This window comes from Arachis ipaensis, chromosome B10 (genome assembly GCF_059453495.1).
Source record: "Arachis ipaensis isolate K30076 ecotype BB chromosome B10, ASM5945349v1, whole genome shotgun sequence".
In the NCBI taxonomy this organism is placed as follows: domain Eukaryota; kingdom Viridiplantae; phylum Streptophyta; class Magnoliopsida; order Fabales; family Fabaceae; genus Arachis; species Arachis ipaensis.
In genome coordinates this window covers 828,270-837,665 of record NC_142435.1, presented here as the reverse complement: position 1 = coordinate 837,665, position 9,396 = coordinate 828,270, and positions in this window count along the sequence as shown.

Sequence of the window (9,396 nt, the reverse complement as noted above, 5' to 3'; positions counted from 1 at the left end):
TATCTTCCTCGTGCAATATTTTTTTCCCTCTCTTTTTTACAGGGAATCACAAAGTGTTGTCCTGGTGAGTAAAAATGACTATACGAAAAATGTCATGAATTCAATTGAATTCAACTGCAAATTCTTTTCTTGGTGAACAAATATTCTTTTTATGTGGGGAGAGAAGAAAGTTCAAATTTATTCTCTTAACGGGTCATTACAACTTACAAGTGAATTATTCTAATAATATTTCGTCAACATCGTTAGGATAAATTCATTTTTTCGCAAATTATTAATTGATTCGTCTCCAAGTCTTTAAATAATAAAAATAATACAATGTCGTTATTCTATAATAAATTGAATTAAATTTATTCATAATATGCATTATAGTTATAGTGTTTAAAAAAATATTATTAAAAAAATTTATTATCAAAATATAAAAAAAATTAATTTTAATGACAGTTACATAACCACTATAGTTATTATGAACATAGGCATATTATAATTCACATGTATATAATAATAATAATAATAATAATAATAATAATAATAATAATAATAATAATAATAATAATAATAATAATAATACGGTGATGATGATGATATGATGATGGCAAGAAATGCATAATGACAAAAAAAATTGAAAAAGGTACATATAAGTTTCCCAAAAATTTATGACAAAGAAAATCTAATCTTTAGCAAAGCGTGAAAGCGGGGCCATTAATGATGAGGGAAGTGCAATATTTATTCTTAATATCTAAAAGTAGATATATAAGTCTACTCACATTATTTTTAAAATATATATTTTTTCTATTAATGTTATGTTAGTAATATCGCTTACTTGACAAAATATGAGAATCAACCACTTAGTTTTTGACAAATTAACTATTATTTTCAAATCAACAATATATTTATTATATCTCACCGTTATAAACAATACAATAACTTTATAACTCCAATAATTAATTTATTAATTTCTATAAATAACTCATTAAATATAATAAATATTCATATTACAAATATAATAATAATATTATTAATCATAATAAATTTTACGTTACTAATATTCAAATTTCGTACTATTTGAATTACTTATATAAGTCTCTTATCACTATTCCTTCAAATGACATCAAATTTAGTACAAAAAATTTATTTTCGAACTACACAACATCTCAAACTTACTCAATGGAGCATCATTCTTTTGAACAATATCACCAAACAAAAAGACAATTTGTTTATCAAAGTTTGCGTGGTTTATCTATGGGAAACATTAACACCCACAAATGAAGAAGAGTCTCTTTGCTTAGAAATGATTATATTAGATGAAAAGGTACAAAATAAACATATTTATTATATTTTTAAATTGAATTTATGAAAAAAATACTTTAATTATTTTTGCTTTTTATACTTTTTATACTATTTTATAATACTTTATATATAATTATATTTTAATATCGTTAAAATTATACTTCTTTTAATATACTATTCATTCTTCTTTTTTAACTAATTATGAACTATGATTTACTAACACCGAAGGAAATGAAAAATCTATACAATAAAAAATTTAAAAATAGAAGATACAAATGATTTGTATAGGCAAATTAAAGGTATAATGAAAGCAAACTTTTTACTCACAATTGTTGTGAAAGAAATTAAAGATCAAATTTTGAACATTTTCCACGACTATTTTCAATTTGCATCACTTGAGATATGATCTGACAGAGTAGGTCAAAGAAAAATACTAATAAATAATTTCATTTTATACTATTTCAATTATTCTTATTAAAAATAACTTATTCAAAAAAATCTACACATTTTAGTTCTTTTTAGATGTCATTGGAAAACTACATCAAGAGATTAAAAAGAAAGAGAACCATATAAATTCAAGACACATCTTCAGAAGAAAAATATACATGCAAAGATGGAACAAACAATATAATAGAAGAACATGCCTTCACAAGAACCTCGACTAAAAGAAGAAAGCAACAATTCTAATAATAAACTAATAAAAAAAAGGAGGACGAGCGCCACATAAGAAGACTAAATTCATCAACTAAAACAAATGCAAAACTCAACCTACCAAATAAAGATGTCACTTTGTACAACTCCAACATCCAAACCTTTTGTAGTATAAATTATTTTAAACAAAACACCTTTTAAATTTAACTTTAGTTTACACATATTTAATTTAATTCTACAAAATATAGCCATTTTTAATATTTATTATATACCATCATTAATTTACTGTCCAGTCTCATCCTAGTTTTAAAAGAATACTATAAAGTACGGACACTTTTTCAATTTGTTGTTTGATATGCATATCTTGTGTGTTTAACTGTGTCTTGGTAAAAAATAAAAAAAATCACTAGATACGCATTTGGACACATTTAAATACGATCACGTATCAATATGTCTAATTTTATTCTCAACATGAATTTTTGAAATGAATTTAGAAATAATATATATTATTAATTATTAAAACAAAAATATTTTAAATACTTTATATAATTAAAAAAATATTATTAATAATTAAAAAAATAATTTATATTTTAATATTAATAAAATACTAAAATATCATTATAATTTATTTTAAAAATATATATATATATATATATATATGCTGTGTTTTTCGTATCTGCATGTTCCATGTTCATGTGAGTGCATTCTATCAAGTTTACTCTTCAACGGAATTTTGACAAAATAATTCGAAAGAAAAAATAAAATAGGACAAAATAAATTAATAGAATAAAAATGAGATATTTTAAATGTTAGAGATAAAATTAGAATTTAAATTAAATATTAAAAATTAAAATCTAAAATGGTATTTTATCTTATATATTAATTAAATCTTCAATAAATTAATTTTCTCATAAAAAATATTTTAAGAAATACTATAAATTAATTATTTTTAAAAATTTATTATTAAAAAAATATTTAGTATAATAGTTTAGCAGTATTTAAATAATGATTATTCAATGTGTACATCAAAGTTACTCACCAATATAAAATACATATTAAAATACAAATGCACATTAAAAATAAATTAAACCATACATATTTATATACAAATACACTAATAATTGCTTTTATGGTAAGAATAACATTTTTTTGTTTAATTAAAATATGTGATTTGAGGCACAGAATTTTCTCGTATTATTTATTTGAGGAGGAAAACCTTAGAACCTGTTTAGCATTATTAGTCTGAGTAACAGTTGCTGATACTATTTATTAAAAGAACATTTAACTAAAGAAAATTTATTTATTTTAGTAGACCACCCTTAAAACGATTTTAGAATTATCTCAAATTGGATCTCTGATTTTATCATGGAAAACACTCAATTGAATTTTAAAACCCTAAATTCTGATGAATCCAAAAGACATGGTGCTGTGATTAACGAAGGAAGCAAGCAAAAAGAGGAGAAGATTGACGAAGAAAAATCATTTGAGGATAAAAGAATGAATTTTTCTCAAGGTATTTATGCTTTAAATTGATGATTTCATTTGTATTAACCTTATTTTTATCATTTAAAAAAATTCTGATAGAGTAATTAAGGTGAAATTAAACTGCTGATTAGAGTACAATACTCATAGAATACGTATTCAGCAGCTCAACTTCAATTAGATGAAAACATAAATCAGATTCTTATTTATTCTGATAAAATTTATTTTTAATAATTATTTATTAAATTTTAGCGTATCTATGATATGTTATTTGTTGAAAAGTCATTTTATATTTTATTTTTTAAATAAAATTTATCTAAATTTGAAGGCATATAACTAATAGTCCATTTCTCAAATTTTTCAGTCAAGGACATGTAGATAATAAACTGCTTCTAATCAAGTTAATGAATCTAATCGGTATGTTGAATGTGATCATCTTGAGTTTGTGTTTAACCCCAAATTTTTTATTTCTTAATTCTAACAATTAAATTAGGGAAGAATGAAAATTTATTATGTATAAATTCAAAAATTAATTTAATTATTTTTAAAATTCAAAATCATTTTAATGGGCGTTAATAATTTTAAAGACTAAATTGATAATTGAGTAATATATGAATTAACATTAATATATTATAAATATGAAAAACATTTAATTATATTTAAGATAAAAAAAATCAACTCTAATATTTTATTTATTAACAAATAAAAGTTTTTTTTGTATTAGTTTTAAATACTATAAATTAACTATTTTAAGAATTTATTATTAAAAAAAATATTTAGTGTAATAGACTAGCCATACTTAAATAATATATATGGTTTGAGGCATAGAATTTTCTCGCATTATTTGAGAAAGAAAATCTCGAAATTTATTCAATATTATTATTCTAAGTAATGGCTGATATTATTTACTGTAAAAATATTTAAGCAAGAAAATAAAATACTTTAGTACATTACCTTTGTAAAACAATTTTAAAATGATCTCAAATTGGACTTTTGATTTTTCTATGAAAAATACTAGATTAGATTCTAAAACTATAAATTTTGATGAACCCAAAAGTCATGATGTTGTGATTAGTGAAAAAAGAAAACAGAAAAAAAAAATTGATGAAGAAAAAATATTTGAAAATGTTAATAATTTTAAAGATTAAATTAATAATTGAGTGATATATGAATTAACATTAATATATTATAGATATGAGAAACATTTAATCATATTTAGGATAAAAAAAATCAACTCTAATGTTTATTTGTTAACAAATAAAAAGGTTTTTTTCGTATTAGTTAATAAAATAAAATATTTTAAGAAATACTATAAATTAACTATTTTAAGAATTTATTATTAAAAAATATTTAGTGTAATAGACTACCGGTACTTAAATAATATATATGGTTTGAGACATAGAATTTTCTTGCATTATTTGAGGAGGAAATCCTCAAAACTTATTAGTATTCTAAGTAACGGCTGATACTATTTACTATAAGAATATTTAACCAAATAAACACAATACTTTAGTACATCACTTTTATAAAATAATTTTAGAATGATTTCAAATTGGACTTCTGATTTTCTTACAGAGAACACTAAATTAAATTCTAAAACTATAAATTATGATTAACCCAAAAGCTATGATGTTGTGATTAGTGAAGGAAGAAAAGAGCAAAGAAAGAAAATTGATGAAGAGAAAATATTTGAGAACAAAAGAACAAAGCTCTTTCAAGATATATATGTTTTGAATTGATGATTCTATTTGCTCTTAATTTTGTTTTTTATTAAGGTGAGATTAAACTATTGATTAGAGTTCAATATGTATACTCAGCCGTTCAATTTTAATTAAATGAAAAAATAGATCAAATTCTTATTTTAATAAAATTTATTTTTACTAATTATTTAATGTATTTTAGTGCATTCAGATTATATTATATTATATTATATATATTGGGAAGTCATTTTGTATTTTTTTTAGTAAAATTTATCAAAATTTTAAGATGGTAAAACTAATATACAGTCTATTACTAAATTTTTCAGTTAAGGATATATAGCCAATAAGATGCCTCTAATCAAGTGAAACACTGAAACCCAATGTCTTACTTGGAGTTGTATGAGTTTAATCCCAATTTTTTATTTTTTATTTTTGGTGTATGTGAGATGTATGTGTGTTTTGGTAGTATTTAATTTTCATTTTAAAAATAAAAATATAATAAAAAATTATATAACTTTAAAACAAAGTAGAGACAATAAAATTAGAATTTAAAAACAACATATTTGTTTCACTATTTTAGTACATTTTTGTTACTAACTGCTTTTTTTTTTTTTAATTGGTAGTCTGTTAATAATAAAATTTTTGACCTAATAATCGGCCAACAATAATTTTTATGTCTTTGTCTTTGTAAATACACTGTTCAAACACATTACTCATGTTATCAGTTATTACAATATTATTGAGGGGTTAACAATCTAGCCACCATAGTTAGTGAGTTCATTTTCACACTAAGACTTCCTAGATTGTTGTGCCAATTCTCAAGTTATATGATTGTCATCTATCAACATCTAAATTTTGAGTTTATCAACCTTTGGTTATATCAATCTCTATAAATATATTATCCAAACACTATCTATTATGTGTTGAGCTACCTATGTTTGGCATTATATATTCATACTTTTTATTGTAAATCAATTTCTTTTTGTATAAAATGTTACCTTAACATTTAGCAATTATACAGAGAGAGTGATTAGTGTTGTGTTATATAGGGTAAACTACAAAAAGTGTATCAGAATTATTTTATTGATAAAAATGCCTTTAAATTTTGTTATCGATAAAGATGTTCTCAAATTATTTAAAAATATAATAAAAGTGTACATCAATATAAACTAAAATATTCTACGTGCAAATATAATTTTTTATGTAAAGAGTGAAACTCTGGTATTGATAAGTGAGCATATCATACTTTTTTGTTAACAGAGCAGATCTTTGATTACAATTTAGCATTTTTGCACGTTTTTTAATTATTTAAGAATATTTGTATCGATAACAAAATTTGAAAATATTTTTAAAATAATTCGAATAATTTTTGTAGTTTACCCAATTACCCTGCTATATATGTCATATCTATGTTTTTGTATTTGATAACAATAATAACAATATTATATTGTGTATTTATTATGTGATTAAAGGATTTGAAGTTGGTGAAAAATCAACAAGAACTGAAAGCCCATTGTCCCTGTCGCTACCACTGCCACCACCACTACCACTACCACCAACTAATGATGCTTCAACAATAGAACCTGTTGAAGGTGGTGAAGATGAGAAGAAAAGTAACAAAGAAGAGGAAGCATTGGCCTTAAGGGATATTGAAGTTGATTCCTTTGTTATGGATAGAAACATTGAAGTTGAAAGGCCTGTGGTTTTTTATTTTGACCTCAATGAGCTTCCTACTGAAGTTGACAAGAATTGGTGGTGATTCTATGATAGATTTGCTATTTCAATTTCATATTTAGACTCATAATTTTGATTTTTTATAAACATATGTTTGTTTAATGTTTCTTAATGACTATATTGTGTTTGAACTTTATTGTTTAGACATCTTATAATTAAGTTTTGGATATCACTTTAAATGTCTGTTACATTTATATTAGATTGAAGTAAATTTATTACCAGATTTTAAATTAGGTATTGCATTATGCGATGAAGTTGCAATATTACGATTTTGGTTAACTTATTATAAAAAATATTAAGAGTATTTTTAATGGAGTATTTTTTATTTAGAGTATTATTTTTGATATTTTTAAAAAGTGAAATAATTTAAAATTAAAATTAATTGATGAAATCAAATTGATATTATTTTGATGGAGCACCAATAAAATTTTACCATTCATATAATTATATTTATAAAATAATTAAAAATTAAAATTAGAACTAAACATTAGAGATATTCTAAATCTTAAAGTTTTGCATAAAATTTTTTATTTATTTTATATTTCTTTTCGAAGTCAACAATGATTAAATTATTAATATTTTGTTAGTCTTAAAAATTTTGACTCCATATCACAAAATTATTTAAAATTTCAGTGTAAAACTTATTTGAAACACAAAAATCTTATTTATTAGTTAGAAGTGTGGCAAATCATATATTATTGATGAGGTATTTCACTTGTGTTACTAATTAATCAAAGTGTTTATAATCTAATAAGTAGCATCAGAGCTAAGATGAGAAATCTATTAAATTACCACTTTAATAAGTGGTATCAGAATTAAAATAAAATACTCATTAAATTAACACATTAAAATTTTGATTGAAATATGATATATTTTTATATTTTATATTTTTTTAAAATTAAAATAAAAAGCCAATTAAATTAACACCTTAAAATTTTAAATTAAACGTAATATCTTTTCATCTTATATTTTTTCACTTAATTTTTTTTAAAATCTCTTCGATAATAAAAACTCTCCATAATGACCCTCTATTTTATTCGGGGAGATTTTTTTTTTAATCTGATTGTATATAGTTCCAAAAGTGTATCCGTATTATATATGTATAGAATATCGATAAAAATGAAAAATAATAAGATATTCATTAGGATATCCAATTTTAATGTTCATATATGCTAGAAACTTTAATTCCTATGTATGACTTTTATTTTATTAAGATATTCATTAATAATAGTTACACAATAAAAAATACATAAATATATTAAAATATTAGACACCGCTTGTTATTCCTTTGAATATTAAAAAGAAAAAATTAAATTTAAAATAAATTAGAAACAAATTTATGTTAATCACTATTAATGATAAAATTATATACTTAAATTGGATATTTCTTACTATATATATGTGATTCTTTTCCTTGATTAATTATTAACACTTTACTCTATATATTTATAATTTACTTGTTTTAATCACTCTATGCTTTTACTTTTTTTTTTTATCATATATATGTTAAAATTAATTGAGAACTTGTTATCGACTTTCAAGTAGTTTTTTTAGTTTCTTTGGTCTTAATAGAGATAATATTCAATTTGGTCTATACATTTATATGCGAGTTTTAATTTAATTTTTAAAATTTTAATTACATCTATTTAATTTTTAAATTTTGTAAATTGAAACAATTTTCGATGAAGAGATGTTAACTGAATGCTGATCTAGACAATCAAATACTACGTTGATCATAAACTTTATAAAATTACGAAATTTTAGTTTTGACACTCAAATAATCAAAAAATAACATTATAAGTAGTATTTATTGTAAATTTTTCTTACAAAACAAGTAATACAATGTCATTTTTTGATTATTTGAGCGCTAAAATCAAAATAGCGTCATCTTACATATTATCGTGTGACATCCGATGATTGTTTATATCAGCACTTCATTAATGTTTGTATGCTGTAAATCGTCCCAAGAATTAATGTAAGTTAAGTTTGCAAAATTTAGAGACTAAATTGAGCCAATTAAAATTTACTTACAAATTCAAGGACCAAATTAAATATTATCTCGTCATAATATGAAATCGATCACTATTACTCCATTTTGTTCTGTTTAAAATTTAAATTGGTCTTTAAAAGAAAAAAAAAATGGGTAAAGTACTAAATTGGTTTCCTACGTTTAGGCATAATTCTGTTTTGGTCCTTAAAGTTTGAAATGTTCTATTTGAATCTAAAAAAGTTTCATTTAGTTTCAATGTAGTCCCACCGTGAGGTCAAATTTAAATAATTAACGGAATGTCCTATATGACAACAATACAAGAACAAGATCGATAATTTGGAGAACAAGTACAAGCTCTAGAGACACAAAATCAACCGTAGATGCATGAATACATTTATTTATCATTTTTCTTACAATTTAAATGAAATATTTTCTATAGAACTAAAAAAAATGATAAATAAATGTATTGGATGCATCTATGATTGATTTTGTGCCTCTCAAGCTTGTATTTGTTCTCCAGATTATCAATGTTGTTCTTGTACTGCTGTCATG